Raw genomic sequence first — 10,372 nt, forward strand, 5'->3', positions numbered from 1 at the left:
GAAAAGCAATAAGTGAATATAACTCACAATAATTAATCTTTCATATTTTCATAACAGCGTCCACATGCATTATTTTTCCTGTACACAACAAGGGGAGAAGTCTTCTAACTTTTCTATCCAATTCTTGCACGTAAACATTGCCTTTAATTCTGTTAACCAGTTCACAGTGAATCTCTTCCTTGATTCTTGCCTCACCTACCAACTTCCCCCACCACCTCTTTCCCTTAATATTCATAGTCTACACACACACACACACACACACACACACACACACACACACACACACACACTCTCTCTCTCTCTCTCTCTCTCTCTCTCTCTCTAACACGTACACACACGCTCACACCAGTGTTGTTTTGGTTGAAATCAAAAGATTCAAATAATTGATTTAAATATATTCATATCAGAGTAAAAAAGTCATGATTTATATAAAAATTTAATATCCTGTATTAAAAAATATGATCTACTTGTACAAGACAATATCAACTGTGCTTTTCCTGTCCAGCGCCTGTACTGGTCCTGTAGGAAGTCCCTGCAAGAACCTGCCAACTATTGCCTTCTCTTACAAGACAAATATTCAAAAGCATAATAAAGGAAAGTAAAATTTTATATTGATAATAACAGCAGACGCAAATATGGAATTCAATGGATGTACTTATTCTATAGGAGGAGCATTTTTGTGAGGGAGGTGTCTTGGGGGAAGGAGATGAGACAGCCGTGGTGGGGAGGAGGGATGAGACAGCCGTGGGGGATGTAGATCCTTCATGGGTGGAGAGAACAGAGCGTGTAGGCAGGCAGGGGGAGGAGAGTGCTGTGTTTTAGCTTGATAACCGACAAGCAGTAATAATAATCAGATCTTTGTTGACTTGTTGTATTCTAAGCAATTTGAGACATTTATTATTTTTTTTCATCATTTTGGGAAGTTTTACTATTGAAAGCAATAAAATGCTATCATACAGTAGAGTGTACAACTGACAAAGGTGGTGGTTGTGGTGGTGGTGGTGGTAGTGATGGAAGCAGTGAGAGAGGATAACCAAATATTTCACACTTCTGGGACTTGAGCGTTCCACCTTCTCACCTAAGGGAAAAATGCGTGAGGTTGTCATCTCATTGGACTACATTCACACTAGTGTCACTATCTATCTATCTTCTATCTATCTATCTATCTATCTATCTATCTATCTATCTATCTATCTATCTATATCTATATATATATCTATATATATATATATATATATATATATATATATATATATATATATATATATATATATATATATATATATATATATATATATATATATATATATATATATATATATATATATATATATATATATATATATATATATATATATATATATATATATATATATATATATATATATATATATATATATATATATATATATATATATATATATATATATATATATATATATATATATATATATATATATATATATATATATATATATATATATATATATATATATATATATATATATATATATATATATATATATATATATATATATATATATATATATATATATATATATATATACACACAAGGACACGGCTATAGGTGGGTCATGCACGTGGGGGATCCTGGAGTAAGGTGACAAAGTTGAAACGTCACGATCGATTCGGTATATCAATAGAGATCACCTTGACTGTGTGCACAGCGTCACCGTTTTAGTTGTATGCATACTCAATTCCAACATGTCTCCACTCAACACAACCTTCGTGATTCAATAGAGATCACCTTGACTTTGTGCTCAGCGTGTTGGTTGTATGCATACTCAATTTCAACATGTCTCCACTCAACACAACCTTCGTGATTCAATAGAGGTTTGAAAATATGGTGTCCAGATATAGATATGTTGGAGTTGGTGAGGGAAAAAGAGCATATCTGGGATCCTGAAAATGATTTATACAGCAAAAATGGCTCACGCAAATCGACGTTCAATGAGATAACGGCCACTCTCCAGGAACTGTTTCCCTCTATGCAGAGTGTTGTTGGAGGTGAGGATTGAATACTTGTGATGATTTCATTTGATTGCAATCGTCATCACCGGAGGAAGACATCTTGTTCAATAGCTGTTTGTTTACATTCAGTTCCCGCCAATCAGCCAATACTCCTCAGTCGTTATGTGTGAGCGTGTTCCGACTAAAAGGGCTCAGTCGATAGATTTAGCGACTTTCAATTTTAGTCGCATATTGACACGAGTGTATGTTAGCATGTCCTTTGTTTTTCCCATACTCCCTTTCTGTCTGACGTCACGTCCTTCCCCTCAGTCCTCGCTCGCCGCCGCCTGAGATGGACACGCCACGCCTCCTGCCTCTCGTTTTGCTCGGTTTACACTTGTTGTGTATTGTGCTACCGTAAATACACTCTCATAATGGACTCAGGTGTCTCCATGCTAGCCCTGTTTTACGACAACTACCACATAATTGGTAGCAGCGGTGAAGCCCAGTGATATGCGAGTGACTCGAGGACTGTGCCGGTGACGCCATGGTGTGGTAGAGACAAGATGGCCGCTCCTGCCTTGTCTCGCCCGTTGTTGTGCCTAGTGGCTGTTGTCTCTGCCTGCTGTTTTACGTAGGCTTCTCAACGTTTGGATCTTCCTACAGCTACGGGAATGTCAGCTGTTTCTTGCTGTATTGTGCCTTGCTGTCTCCAGCCTCCTGCAGCTCTGCCTTGTCTGCTGTATTTTGGCCTGCCACTGCCTGCTGTCTCACGTGGGCTTCTCGACGCTTGGATCTTCCTACCTACAGCTTCGTTCGCAAGTTTTTGCCTGCAGCTTTGTTAGCATGTCCTTTGTTTTCCCATACTCCCTTTCTGTCTGACGTCACGTCCTTCCCTCAGTCCTCGCTCGCCGCCGCCTGAGGCGACACGCCACGCCTCCTGCCTCTCGTTTCGCTCGGTTTACACTTGTTGTGTATTGTGCTACCGTAAATACACTTTCATAATGGACTCAGGTGTCTCCATGCTACCCCTGTTTTACGACAACTACCACATAATTGGTAGCAGCGGTGAAGTCCAGTGATATGCGAGTGACTCGAGGACTGTGCCGGTGACGCCATGGTGTGGTAGAGACAAGATGGCCGCTCCTGCCTTGTCTCGCCCGTTGTTGTGCCTAGTGGCTGTTGTCTCTGCCTGCTGTTTTACGTAGGCTTCTCAACGTTTGGATCTTCCTACAGCTACGGGAATGTCAGCTGTTTCTTGCTGTATTGTGCCTTGCTGTCTCCAGCCTCCTGCAGCTCTGCCTTGTCTGCTGTATTTTGGCCTGCCACTGCCTGCTGTCTCACGTGGGCTTCTCGACGCTTGGATCTTCCTACCTACAGCTTCGTTCGCAAGTTTTTGCCTGCAGCTTTCTCCCTGCTGACTGCCTGATAGACTGCTGTGCTCTTAAGTAGTCTTGTGAAGCCACGTGCACCTTTGCGTATCAAATCTGTAGCAAGCGAGCCGTCACGCACTCCTTCGCTCTCGTGAGCTGTGCTTCAAGTGCCACCTGTCAGCCCCTCCGCCACCCCTCCAGCTTCTGCCGTCTTTTGTATAAGTATAACATATACTTTTGTGCTTGCTGTGAGTTTTTTTTTTTTTTTTTTTTTGGCGATTACAGTGTGTTTTCCCGCCAAGGTCCGTCCTGGCGCCATCTTATGCTTCTCAGCTACTCCACACCTCATCTGACGCTCCCTTCTACACAGATACGTTGGGTTAGTTCCTTCAGGGTAAGTCAGTGAGTTTATCTTGTGGTGTTTATTGCATTTTAATCTGCTTTTTCTCGCCTTGGCGCCATTAATTCTAGCGTCTTCCTGTGTCTCTTAATGTTTGAATGTTTCAGCTTCTCCCATTGGCTGTGGGACGCTGCTACCTGTATCTTGTGCTCTGATTGGCTCCTGTCTGGCCGCCATCTTGATATTTTCCCGGGCTCTTCGGTGATTCGTTACGGCACCTTGCCCTTGTCTCAGATTGGCTATCACAGCCGCGGATGATTTAAATGTATTTGTAGCCTAGTACCATATGTTTTTCCTGTGTGTAGGCCTGCTTTTTTATTATATTACCCTTGCAGCCTCATAAGCTCAATTATTTGATGCATTTTCTTTAATTTGCTAGTGCTACAGTGTTATTTACAAGTGCAACAGTTTTTTGTGCATTGTTATTTTATTACTGTTTCTCCTTGAGTGACCTTGAAATTTTTCTGTTTCTTTTTTTCTTGCTTTCTTCTATTGCTTTCTGCTTAAACTTCATTGTTTTCTCTGCATTTTCTGTCTGCCCATGCTGTTGGCTAGTTATTTTTATTTTCAGTATTATTTTTCTTACACTACATGTAATTATTTTCCTGTGAATTTTTTTTTTTGATTTTGATTTTTTTTTTTTTTTGTTTAGTGTGATTTTCATTATATTTTTGTATGTTCATGCCTGGATTTTCATCGCAGACTGAGACTACTACTGCATCTGATTATGAAATGTGTGTGTGATGTATTTTCATTGCTGCTGATACTCCAGCCAGTGTATGGTGTATGGTAATGTATGTCATTGTGTTCCATTGAATACTTATTGAGTGTTTTCAGTATAACCACTCTAGTGAATTATTTTGAGTATCTCATGCTTGATTTGCATCTTGTCCCAAGTGTTATATTTATTTTTATAATTGTACCATCTCTAATTTTTTTATTCAGTATTGAAATCACTGCATGAAGTTTTCTCAGCAGTACTTCCATGTACTTTTGATACCAATTGCAATGCCTGGTGTATTATGAAAACTAATATTTTTGCCCGTCCTAGCTTGACTGTGCTGTGCTCTGTACTCCACTTGGTGCTACGAGATGTACTGCCCAAGTGTGTGTTTTTGAGTGAGCCCTGGACGTAGTTACTTCCATTTTGCTTCAGAGTGTAACTATAACACCTTACTTTATTGCTGTTTTACTTATTTTATTTTTTATGTTGCTACGCTGTGGTAAGCTTTATTCTTGCACCATGTCTTCTCATGATAATAACACTACTACTACCACAGTTGCTACTGTCACTACTATGACTACTACTCTTACTACAACTACTACTACTACTACTTCTACCCTTACTACATCTACTACAACAACTTCTACTACTACTGCTAATGCCCTCCTGTTCCTTCTACATTGTTTCAAAGCCCTGTGCTTGCTCCAACTTTTAAACTCTTACACCATGATCCTTCAATCCAGAAGTTTGGTGGTGATAACATCTCTTAGTATTCTCCTTTACAATTCTTGCAACAATGTGAAGACAGTATTTGCAACTCTAACATCACTTCAGGTGTTGATAAAATTTTGTCAAGTGTCTATACAGGTGTGGCAGGGTAAATCAAATGCAGAGAGTCAATTTCTTGGCGTTTACTCATTGGAGCCACGGATACAAGTTCTTCCTCTTAAGCGCCATTCCTTCGCTCTCCCAGGACCCTCATCAAAACAAACCCCCGAAAACAACTGACGATAGAGAAGCGCGAGGCGCGCATTATGAATGTTAACACAGGATTCAGCGTTTAGCTGTAGAAGGTACACTCTCTACCATGCGATGTGGTCACCTTAATGATGCTTTAGTCACTAATCTCACAGGTTCGTCCATTACTCTTAAAGATGGCGTGCACCTTGGTTCCTTTAGTGTGATAGATGAAGCTTCTTTTCAGGATTCTCCACCTTTGATAGGAGCTGTAGATTCACAGTCTGCTTGTTCCTGCTCTTCAGCTGAACTGATCACTCAGTTGGAGGCACATGTCAAAGTTACAGATTTTCCTGCAGAAGCACAGCGTCTCTATGACATTCTTGTAGCTCACAGACAAGCTATTGCTTTACCAGGTGAACCTTTAGGTGTTACTGACCATGTACAGCATCAAATTGACCTTTAGCCTAACACGCGCTATCCATGTTCCATCTTATCGCTTGCCTCATTGTCAGCGTCAAGTAGCTAAAAAATTAGTGCAAGGCATGCTTGATGAAGGTATTATTCAAGAGTCGTACTCTCCATGGAACTCACCTCTCTTCCTTGTGCCAAAGAAAGATGGTTCTTACCATGCAGTCATTGATTTTAGGAAAGTTAACCAAGTCACAATTCCTGACCATTATCCCTTACCAGTACTTAGTGACATTTTACAGTCCATCGGTAAGGACAATACAGTATTCACAACACTTGACTTGAAAAGTGGATTTTGGCAAATTCCATTGTCTCCAAGTAGGAGACCCATTACTGCATTTTCTACGCCAAAGGTCAATTTGAGTGGCTTCGTTGCCCCATGGGTCTTCGTAACTCTCCACTAACCTGCCAACGACTAGGAAATTCACTCTTCCAAGGTCTTATTGGCGATGGTTTGTTTGTCTATCTTGATGATTTAATTTTAGTCTAAAGATTTAGACAGTCACTTTCACAAACTTGCTCTAGTGTTACAGAAATTCATAGAAGGTGGTCTTAAGCTTAACATCACAAAATGTCAATTCTTGCATTCTCGTATTGAATTTCTTGGCCATGTTGTGGATCGCCATGGTATTCACACTACGAACGCTAAAGTCAAAGCTGTTCAAGACTTTCCTACACCAACCACGACTAACAATGTCCGATCTTTCTTGGGATTAGCAGGATATCATGTGTTCATTAAGAATTTTGCCACTATTGCGTCTCCACTAACGCGTCTTCTGAAGAAAATTTTACCCTTTCATTGGGATGCAATTCATGACTACAGCTTCACTGTTCTTAAATCAGCTGTTACACAAGCTCCAGTATTATCATTTCCTGACTACTACTTGCCTTTTGTGATCTGTTCAGATGCATTGTCTCAAGGTATTGGTTCTGTCCTGATGCAACAAGTTCCGGGTAGTCGTCCCCAAGTCATTGCCTTCGCGAGTCGTGTACTTAATGCTTGTGAATCACGTTATTCAGTAACAAATCTAGGAGCTCTCGCATTAGTTTGGTCTCTTAAACATTTTCGTGACATCATTTATGGTTATCCAATTACTGTGTATACTAGTATGACCATGTTGCTGTCACACAACTTTTCAAAGGCAAAATTTATCTGGCCGTCTAGCTAGATGGTTCCTCACCATTGAAGAATTTAATCCTGACATCAAATACCTGCCGGGTCGCGCTAATTTAGTAGCGGATGCGTTGTCCCGCAATGTTGCAGTTACTTCAATTACTCAAGTGTCAAATTTTTCCCTTGCTGAATTAGCCAGTGCTCAGAAAAGTGATCCTACCTTGTCTAAAGTCATCCAGTGTTTACAGTTTGATGATCACTCTGTTTTGCCAAAATTGCCTGTTCCCTTGTCTGAATTTAGCTTACAAGATGACATCTTGCTACGTAAAGTAATGATTGATGATCAACTAGTGACTCAACTTGTCATTCCAGATAGTTTGATTCCTACTGTACTGTCTCTTATTCATGATCTCCCTCACACAGGTCATCCTGGTCGTGATAAGTCCATTGCAATGGCACGTACTAAGTATTATTGGCCAAATATGTCACAAGACATCACTAATCATGTTTCTCAGTTTGTTGGTTGTGCTCTCAATAAAGGAAATACCAAGACTGCTCCTATTCAAGAGTATCCTACTCCCGCATGTCCGTTTGAGACAGTAGCGATTTTGTTACAGTTCCGTGTAGCACACAAGGCTCTGTGTATGTCCTAGTATGCGTAGATCATTTCAGCCGATACACAGTACTCATTCCTTTGCCTAACAAATCTGCTTCTAGCGTTGCACATGCTTTTGTTTCTAATTTTATTTGCCCTTACACTACTCTTTCAGTATTGCTTAGTGATAATGGTGCAGAATTTAAAATGAAGTGCTTCAGAAAATTTGTCAACAGTTTCACATTACTTAAACTTTCATCACTGCCACCATCCTACTTCCAATGGATTGGTAGAGAGAACTAATCGTAAAATTCTTACCATTTTGAGACATTTAGTGGGTAAATTTCATCAGGGTTGGTGTGTGCCATATTTTATGTTCTTATTAATTCTATTTAGTGATAAGTGATTACAGACCTTATAAACAGAACTCATATTTTTGTGAGTCATGTAACGAAAATTAATGAAGTGAAAACTTGAAAATTAATGAAAATAATTAATATTTTTGTGATTGATATGAAAATTTGAAAATTAATGAAAAGATTTTATATTCTTATGAGTGATGTAATGAAAATTAATGAAAGAAGTAATATTTTTTAAAGTGATCAGATGACAATTACTAATATGACTGTTTTTGTGAAAATGAACATTCCAGTGTTGACCTTACAATTTTTTTTAGATGAACTCTTATTTTATAGTGTTTATTTTTTTTTTATGATTATCACCTTCAGTGCGGGGTCGCACTGTTGTGCGTGCCTGAGCCATATGTTAGCATGTCCTTTGTTTTCCCATACTCCCTTTCTGTCTGACGTCACGTCCTTCCTTCAGTCCTCGCTCGCCGCCGCCTCAGGCGACATGCTACGCCTCCTGCCTCTCGTTTCGCTCGGTTTACACTTGTTTTGTATTGTGCTACCGTAAATACACTTTCATAATGGACTCAGGTGTCTCCATGCTACCCCTGTTTTACGACAACTACCACAAGTGAACCCGCCTTTATACTTCATTTAAGAGCGAGGTATCCTGACGTTTGTCCCTATCCTTTGGTTAATTCTATTGCTTCTATAAGGAGACTGGCAACTGAGTGGGGCTTTTGTCTCTAGATTTTTGTTGCCCTTAACCAGTCCTTTTTTATATATATATATATATATATATATATATATATATATATATATATATATATATATATATATATATATATATATATATATATATATATATATATATATATATATATATATATATATATATATATATATATATATATATATATATATATATATATATATATATATATATATATATATACTATATATATATATATATATATATATATATATATATATAACAGTATATCATCATCTCATACTCTCTATTTAGTACTCATTTTCTAGTATTTCTATCATATTAATCATATTCTTACTCACTCTTCTCAGAGTATCATTTTGCAAAATTCACAATCTACTTCAATTCTATTTATTATTTTACTTCTCACACTCAATCATATTTCCATTCCATTCTATTTTGTAATAATTACTATTGTTTTCCAGTCTCCATCTACTTTGTCCATTCATAGTCTTCCTTCTCACATTTACAACTCATTTATAACAACTCTTCTCAAATCTCTCCTACACTCAAATCTTCCACCTCCACTTTTTTGGAAACTATATTTCTTATCCTCACTTTATTCACCTTGTTATCTTTTACTATCATTTGTACTTTTTTTAATTTTCTTACTCAACACTCATTTTCATCATTATCCACTTAACATCCATTCCGTTCAACATTTATAAACATTTTACAATCTGCCTCTTTTTCATTCTTTTACAAGGTAAGCAAATTCCATTTCTTTTATATCTCTCCTCATATCATTTCTGCCAATTAACCATTTTTTTGCCATATCTCTGCAATCTCTCAACTTCTTATATGCTTTCTTTTATAAGGGACCAAACCACTCCAGCATATTCCAATCTTGGTTCAATTAGTACTAATATTTCTTCATCCATCTTTATCCTATAATACTAATCCAATTTTTTATAATTTACTTCTCAAACATCTTTTATTGCTTCAACTGCTCCATATATCTTGTATTTATCCAATATCCTTTTCCTATTTCCACCTTTTCAACACTACTTCTCACCCATCTTATATATCCTTTGGCGTCTCCTCTTTCCATCTCCATCACATGATCTTTAGCTCAGTTAATTCATTTTGCCATAACCCTCTTGTATCTTCAGAATCCTATCCAGTCATCAGCACTGTAAAATTTCAACTCTTCATGTGTGTGTCTGAAGAGCCTAGTGTTGTGTGTGTGTGTGTGTGCATGTCTTGTGATTATTCGCAGCTCTGGTCACCTAGCGTTTCACTATTGATGGAAGAGCTCAGCACTAACCCGACCCTTCGTACTCATACAGCTCATGAGGCCACAACCTCCACACCGTGGTCACCCCTGTAAACCTCGGATGTACTACACATGCTGTTGTGTGTTTTGTCTGTGAGCGCTAAAATGTTGTGTTACTGGTGTTGTACCATTTAACCTGTTACCTGTAATGTGCTGTTGTGTGTTGATTATTGTTTAATTTTTTTTTCTTTGTTTTTAATTTTTCTTTATTTTAGAGTTATGAGAATTATGCTTTATCTCCTTTTAAAATTCATTTTTTTTTCCTTATTTTTTTAATTTCAGTAGGGATAATTTTTATTTCAACCCCCCTGGCCCCTTTTTTTTTTGTTTTTGTTTGTTTTTTTTTTTGTTTTTTTTTCAAATTTCCTTAAA

Source organism: Portunus trituberculatus, chromosome 39 (genome assembly GCF_017591435.1).
Source record: "Portunus trituberculatus isolate SZX2019 chromosome 39, ASM1759143v1, whole genome shotgun sequence".
Lineage (NCBI taxonomy): Eukaryota > Metazoa > Arthropoda > Malacostraca > Decapoda > Portunidae > Portunus > Portunus trituberculatus.